The following is an 8,859-nucleotide window of genomic DNA, read 5'->3' on the forward strand; positions in this document are numbered from 1 at the left end:
TTCTTTTATCTCAAGTGTTTGACACAACTCCATAAATTTTGGTGGACACTAACCTCACTAAGTTTATATACTTTCATATTTACTCTTATCTAAATTTATGCAAAACAGTGTATAAATTATGGTGAGTAGTAATTCTTGATAAATATATTTGTTTATCTTAACATAAAGAATGTCCAAAAAAACTCTTATATTAATACATATGAGATTCCAATTTTTTATTTTTTATAAAAAAACCAAAATTGATTAGCTAGTTATTTCATCATAAGCATTAACGAGCTCCATTTGAAAAAACAAAAAATTCCCTTATGCTTCCACAATCTGAATCACCCAGCGCCCACATATTGTGGGAATGTTTTAAGCATGGCCTTGGTAAGATCATTCTTAAGTTCAAAGGCACCAAGATTCCTATTGGCCCATCTATTAATCACGCGTTGTTTCAACTGCGGCCCTCTAAACCTTTTCCTTAAACCACTCAATGCTCCAACGACTTTGTGCTCAAGGTATTGGTTGTATTTTAGTGATTTACGCTTTTAAGGAAAATGTCAAGATTCAAGAGAAAAGCTTTCACTACTAACAAAGCTTTCACTAATAACAATCAAGGACCTAGTATTGTGTTTTTAGGAATTTAGAGTAAATTAATATAGATTTATTTTAATTAGGGATATCATTTTAAGTATGGATTTAATATGAGCCGAGAGGGATCAAATTTCTTCGTGTGTAGAGTTTTTTAGAATGCAAAATACAATGTGTTATTTTTTATTGTTTAAATTGTATTTTTGAATGCTAAATAGAGTATATATAGGACCAAATAAAAATTTTAACCATAAAAACTTTTTTTCTTAAATATAGATATATGAAGTTGATATCCACATAAATTAGTTAACATAGATCTTCAAATTGTTTATTTAAATCTCTTGTTGAAATGTTTTTGAAAAGTATAAGGTTTAAGCATTCAATTCAACATTTTTTTACTTTTAATTATTTCACTTCATATTCATTTTTTTTTAATTATAGCCAACATTATTTTTCTATTTAGAACATAATTCTTAATTTTTATTTTTATTTTAGGGGGGCATGAAGGGACAAAGAAACTTACACATCCTCTCATACTAGGTTGTAAAATGAGTCTCTCAGCTCAACCAACATAGGTCCATCTTAAGTATGGATCTAACATGAACCAAGATGGATCAAATTTCTTCACGTGCAAATATTTTTAGAGTATAAAATACAATGCTTTATTTTTCTTTGTTTAAATTGTATTTTTGAATACTAAATAAAGTATATATAGGACCAAATAAATTTAACCATAAAAACTTATTTTTTATATATATAGATATATATCAAGTTGATATCGACATAGATTAGTTAACATAAATCTTCAAATAGTTTATTTAAACCTCATGTTGAAATATTTTTGAAAAAATTAAGATATATTTTTGAAAAGCATAAAATTTAAATATTTGATTCGCCCATTTTTTTACTTCTAATTATTTTACAGCATATTCATTTTTTTAACTATCAATAACATTATTTTTCTATTTAGAACATAATTCTTAATTTCTATTTTTAATTTATAAAAACATAGAAAAACAAACAAACTCACATCCCCTCATACTAAGTGATAGAATGAGCCTTCAGGTCAATAAAAATAAACTAGCATTTGCACCCAATGTTGCAAAGAAGATGCCGTAAGGCATAGTGTGTGAAAGAATATTGAAATGTGAATAGTCTAAAGAGGTTCGAGAAGGAATATAATAGTCTAAAGAACACTGTGCTTTTCATTCCATATTTGAAGTTGTATGAAAAAATGGTGGAGGTAGTGAAGACCTGAAGAAGCAGTAATGGACCTGCAAAATGTATATTTAGTTAGAATTAGCAATATGTAAATCAGTTGCGGAAATTTATTAGTAATACTTTGCAGGTGAGCTGTGTTAAAATGAATCTGGAATGAATGGAAATGAAGTTACCTTTGCTATGGGGATTTATATATTGTTAGTGGAAGATGCATGGTGAATAACGGCATATTGAACACCATTGGAGGTTAATGCGTAGCTGGAGATGCAGTTTTTTTGCTTGCCAGGCGACTTGTAGTTGTGCAGGTATGTTATTTCTGAGTCCATGTGGCCTGTTGCAAAAGAAAGAGAAGGCTAGAATGAGATGTACAGATAATATAAAGACATTCAAATATTTGCTTATTTACTAATATTGATTAAAGTTGGTTGTTGTTGAAAGATATGAAAAGTATGTTATGAAATAGAATGAGGTAAATAAATGGAGGAAACCTTTTGGTGAAGTCAAAGTATGGGTTGGAGCAGATTATCTGGGGGCGGCATTGAACGGAGAATTTCTTCGGTGTTTTTTCTGCGAGCAATGTTTTTGTTGTCCTTCATTTTACTGTAACGATCGAAACCGAATGCGGGGTTAATCCGAAGATCTTGTAGAGAAGGCACTCTTGAAATAGCTGTGAATGTGAGACCTTGACGTTCTGTTTTTCCAATGTCAATTGTTGCTTTTGGAAGTGTCATACCTTGAGATTTATTTATGGTTAAAGCCCAAGCCATCTTCAGTGGAATTTGTGTACGACCATTTCTTTTTTTAGCTGGAATAGGCAAGTGAGTGGAGTTTCTTTCATCCCAAGGAGGCCCAATGTATTTGGGGAAATCTACGACAACAAATGTTGGAATTTGGGGTGGTGCAGTTGAATCTTTGTAAAAGATGGATACAATTTTTCCAAGTTAAATACACCAAATCATCAGATACCAGAATGACACAGGTCTATTTGAGGCATTATATTTATCTCAAGTTTTATTAATTTTTCTATGCTAAGGTTAGCAACAAATTCCCAGCTAAACAAAGATGCCTCTTTTACAATGATCAAGGCTTATAGTACAAAACTATGCCCAAACTGTACATTTTGATTCAATGATAAGTAAGCTCGTGGAATTAGTTAAAATGAATGTTGGTGAATCACCAATGGATGACTAATCTAAAGATGTGCAAAACGATATCAAGAGAATGGTGAACCCATGAGTAACCAGGATGTAGTCCATATAGTCTCAAGTGGTATTGATGTGGGAAAAATACATTTAGAAACATGTGCAGGCAGTGTAGATCAATAAGTTCTCACGTGAAGGCAATGTTATAGATACATCTGATGGCATTTGTAACCATTTGTTTTGAAGGTGTATCTTTCCAAGTTAAATACACCAAATCATAAGATACAAGAATGACACAGGGCTATTTGAGGCATTATATTTATCTCAAGTTTTATTAATTTTTCTATGCTAAGGTTAGCTGCAGTCAGGCTTGAAAGCATTAGTAGTTAGACAATGGTGGCTTTGGTTCAAAGAGTGCTCTCAGTTTTAATTATTGAAGACGACCTCCAAGAAGCCAGCATATTTCTATGTGATGGACAACAAGACAGCTCTGTTCAATGCACTAGTGAGGATTCTCCTTATGATACTATCTAGATTAGCAGTGACACTAAAAACACAAACAGCCACAATGCCTCAGGTAAATGGCTCCTCAAAATCTCAGAATATATACCATGATTTCAAAAAAAGTTGGGGAAATGTTACCTTGTAAGCCTTTTCCAAATTACGCATAGCATCCAAATTCAATAACAGAACAGAGATTAAACTGCATGCAAGATGATCCGAGAACAAGTAGTAAAGAAAAAATTACCAACACTTCCTCCAAGGTGCGTAGAATATTGAATTCAGGTGTGCCCTGTTCTCATAAAGGTGTTGAATAGCTTGCCTCGATCTTACAATTTTTTTTGCCAAATTCTGCCCAAGAAAATTTTGACCACAATGAATCAACAAATTAATTGACAACAGGGGATTCAAGTTATACTAACTAGAAGCACACCTTGCAAGAAAAGTTCTTATTGAATATTTGGTATTAGACAACTAAATAAACAAAAAAAAAATCCCAAAGCTATACATTATACAATGGGAGGTCCTTGGTTCGAGGCCTGGAAAGATTGTCAATTCGCAAACATGTGGCTTCAGGAAGTGGACAAGTATAAGAGGTCCCAGATGATACAGAAGGTGATTCAAGATGAGCTCATAAGGTTGTTGGATACAAAAATGAATGAAAGAGCAGGAGAGCTTGAAACCAGAGTAGGTGAGTTGGAAGGCAAGGATAGAGAGATCTCTGCTCTGCAGAAATTGTTGTTGTTTTATCTGCAAGAGAGGTTTCTAACAGAGGGAGGGAATGGTGTGAAAGAACCTCCTTTTGATGCCCAAAGAAAACGCAGTAAGGCATAAGGTTTCCTTTGCGTTTCCTTTGATGATACATTGACAAAGATTTTTTACCTCAAAGATGTCATCTTACAGACAAGGATATCATCTTATTCTTTTTGCTTGAAAAACAGAATGCATGCTGTAAGAATCATCCCACCCACAGCAGTGCCTGCAGTGGTACTGCCTCTTAAGAAAGTGTAAGTATGAGCAAGGCAAACTCAAGTCTTGGAAAATCAGAAACCTTGGATGCTTGAGCTAATCCATAACTATATTCTGGGGTATCACATGACAGAATGTATGACATTATTGGATGGGTTTGTGGGGTATGTAAATTGGAGCAAAATTCTCTTACTCCTGCCCATACAAATTCATGGTATGCAGAATAGTCCTCGGGATATCTTTAATCTGATATGTTCAAAGCCATGTATGATGTAACTGTCTAGTTTCCTAGGACTGAAACAAAAAAAATTGTTGGTTTCTTAATTGAAATAGATTGTACAATTTAAATAATCAGTTGTCTCTGTTAATGAAATGATATTTTTCTTTATTTACAAGTGAAGCCAGAAGAAACAAGCTTTAACAAAATGGTTAAGGCAATATATGTTTGGCTATGTACATTGCATTAGCCTGGAAATAAAATATATTGATCTATGAGTGAATGGCCATATATAGCTTGCATTCATTCTGTCAGTGCTGCCTTAGAAGCAACTTATTTTGTTTTAAGCACCCTACAGTTTTCATAGAAACAAGCCTTTTTTTGTGTTGTGCAGGTTTGGAGCAAAGACAAATATGAAAGTATAGAACATATGGTGGTGGTGAATGACAAGAAGGAAAGGTTCCCTATCCCATTCTTTTTAAATCCTTCGGATTATGTTATGGTGGGACCTGTACCTGATTTGGTCAATGAGAAAAATCCACCCAGATACAGAGAATACAGTTGGGGGGAGTCGTCCAAAGCTTGAGTCACAGCAATTTCAAGAATTTAAGAAAGAAAGATGTTAACAAAGCAATCAATAAGTTCTCACGTGAAGGCAATGTTATAGATACATCTGATGGCATTTGTAACCATTTGTTTTGAAGGTGTATCTTTCCAAGTTAAATACACCAAATCATAAGATACAAGAATGACACAGGTCTATTTGAGGCATTATATTTATCTCAAGTTTTATTAATTTTTCTATGCTAAGGTTAGCTACAGTCAGGCTTGAAAGCATTAGTAGTTAGACAATGGTGGCTTTGGTTCAAAGGGTGCTCTCAGCTCTAATTATTGAAGACGGCCTCCAAGAAGCCAGCATATTTCTATGTGATGGACAACAAGACAGCTCTGTTCAATGCACTAGTGAGGATTCTCCTTATGATACTATCTAGATTAGCAGTGACACTAAGAACACAAACAACCACAATGCCTCAGGTAAATGGCTCCTCAAAATCTCAGAATATATACCATGATTTCAAAAAAAATTGGGGAAATGTTACCTTGTAAGCCTTTTCCAAATTACGCATAGCATCAAAATTCAATAACAGAACAGAGATTAAACTGCATGCAAGATGATCCGAGAACAAGTAGTAAAGAAAAAATTACCAACACTTCCTCCAAGGTGCGTAGAATATTGAATTCAGGTGTGCCCTGTTCTCATAAAGGCGTTGAATAGCTTGCCTCGATCTTACAATTTCTTTTGCCAAATTCTGCCCAAGAAAATTTTGACCACAATGAATCAGCAAATTAATTGACAACAGGGGATTCAAGTTATACTAACTAGAAGCACACCTTGCAAGAAAAGTTCTTATTGAATATTTGGTATTAGACAACTAAATAAACAAAAAAAAATTCCCAGCTAAACAGAGATGCCTCTTTTACAATGATCAAGGCTTATAGTACAAGACTATGGCCAAACTGTACATTTTGATTCAATGAGAAGTAAGCTCCTGGAATTAGTTAAAATGAATGTTGGTGAATCACCAATGGATGACTAATCTAAAGGTGTGCAAAATGATATCAAGAGAAGGAAGGATCTGATTTATTTTATCTAGAAGTTCCAGCTCATCTGAATACTATGCCCTCTTTCCCATTTCATGGCAGCAAGAAGTTAACATTTCCTCCATATAATTATGCAATCCCAATCATCACTTTGGGAGTAATTATTGTATACTCTCTTTTGTTGGTTTGTGAATAGGAGTGTAAAATCCACAGAGAGAAAGGAACATGAGGAACAAGAAAAGTTCCTTAAAGGTCCAGGGAGTTTCCCTCTGGAGAGGCTGCTTGCAATCTTCCAATGCATCACAGCAGTGGCAAATGAAGAATTGGAAAATCTACAATCTGACAATATATCTGCAGCTGATGAAAATGGTTTGGGGCCTATGGCTGATGCTCTTATGCAGCTCTCAACTCTTTGTAATATCAATCTTTTGTATAAAGGAACAAACTGTCCCCTAGAAGGTGCTGCTAGATATCGTTGCAACATCGATCAGGAACTTGCAATGAAGGTATGCCTCTTTTTGTTTATGATTTATCAATGTTTAGTGTTGTTATGTTGTATTGAAAATATCGACTAAAATCTTTGATCATCACTTTGGCTGTGGGAAATAGGAATTTTATTTTTAATCCATCTCTTATTTGTTTGTGATTGTAGATTGTGTGCAGTGTCAAATTTCCTTTGTCAAAATATCTCTATCGGTGATAATGACCTTGACAAGGACCATTTCTAGATGTGTTGTTCAGTCACCTACTACAGAGGAAGTAAATCAATTCAATGTTAAATGTTAAATGTGTGCCCTTCTAAATGAAATTAAGACCTGCCCTTCTTTTTTTATCACTAGGTGCCTCTCCTCTGTTCAACTGACATAGTGGGGGTTTCCTAGTACTTTGAGATAATGGGGACTCTCGCACGATAAGGTGATGAAGATGCAGGCTCCCTTTAGTTGAATATCAGGACGTCAATGACGGCAGTGAGCTTCTGGGGTTTCTATGGTATAGAAATTGGTTCAGATGTTGGCAGTTTTACCAGAACATTGCAAACCAAAACCACCCAAACAAAAAACCAAATGTATTTCCTACCGCAAACTTGTTGGCGAATCTATGGCACCCGAAGTTTTTAACAAAGATTGAGGCATGTTGGTCTGTGAGAAGTAGAGTAAGGGAAAGCGTGTGAGAAGAAAAATAGCGAAAGGGGCCAGCACCAAGTCTAAAGACTGGGTCTCTGTGTGCAAGAAGTAATAAGCCGAAGTTCCTAAATTTGTGTGCATCACGTTGATAAAGATAAAGCGACACCTGTTCTGTTGAGGACGACGAATCTTTAACAATGTCGTGAGGAGACCTCATAAAAGACTACATATTGACATAACAAGGAATCGAAAGGACCTGTGCTTGTAGAATAAAGGTAAAGAAAAAGTATACACGTCTGTAAATGTAATTTTTTTTGGATAACATGTTCATATGCTCTGCCCTGTAATGTATGGTTGTCACATTTGGTGATGCCCAAATAACCAGCGGTCGGTAGCTTTGTCAACTGCACAAAAGATGAACTTCTTGAATCTTCACTATCTTCTTTTTGGCTCTAGATCCAGCAACACTGTGTGGACCATTAACTCTTCTCCAAATTGATGGTGTGCATGTTTCAGATACTCAAACAAAATATCCGCCCAAACTCACTTCAACATTTCCTTTGCTATTTTTGGCCCTATTTCCCATGTACAAATGAAGAAGATCCCCTACTTCTGGGATCTGCTAGTCTGAAAAAAGCCAAAGCAATAGACACGCCATCAAAGTATTTAAAACACCCACAGGTCAGATTATTTGACATGAATAAAGACAAATAAATTATTTTTTTCCTGAATGTAAACCTGGGGCTGGAGAACAAAATCCTGACAATGATGGGAATTAAGGAAGATACTCTTCCTACCGTTTACTCTTCAGTAGCAAATGGAAGACATGCTGCAAAAAATGGAAAGATGTTTTTGATAATATAAGAAAGAGGGTAGAAGTATGAACAAACAATTCCCTCTCCCTAGTAGGTAGAACTCTCCTCATTCAACCTGACATGTAAGGCATTCCGATTTATCAAAGCTCCAGTGTTCTGGCACCACAGAGAGTGATCAATGAAATAGAAGGCATCCTTCAACAATTCCCGTGATAAGGAACATCCAACGAGAAAAAATTGCACCTTTTAAATTAGTGATCGGTATCAAGCCCCATTTGAGCTGGAGGTGCAGGGATAAGAAAATTGGAGCAAATGAAGAAAGCCCTTTGTGCAAAAGTGTATTGAAGTGGCAAGTTGCAGCGCTTGCAAAGTCGACAACTCACGTTCAAAAACTCACATTCTCACCCTGTATTCTAGAATTCAATTAAAAAGAAAGTGTATTGGAGGCTATTAGTGGAAGGTGAGAAGCTTTGGATCGGAATCTTAAAAATTAATCTAGGTAACAAAAGCCTAACATCATTAGAAGGCCAATCCACTCTCCCTAAAGGGGCTCATCGATATAACATTATGAGCAGCAAACATTTAGTTGACATTGGACAATCATGTGTTTTGGGGTGTAAACAATGGGAAGAAGATAAAATTATGGGATGATGCATTGACATCAATACAGGGTCTACTCTGAGTTACCTTAGAAA

The sequence above is a fragment of the Pinus tabuliformis genome, chromosome 4_2 (assembly GCF_031772625.1).
Source record: "Pinus tabuliformis cultivar Carrire ecotype Pingquan chromosome 4_2, CPIR1, whole genome shotgun sequence".
Lineage (NCBI taxonomy): Eukaryota > Viridiplantae > Streptophyta > Pinopsida > Pinales > Pinaceae > Pinus > Pinus tabuliformis.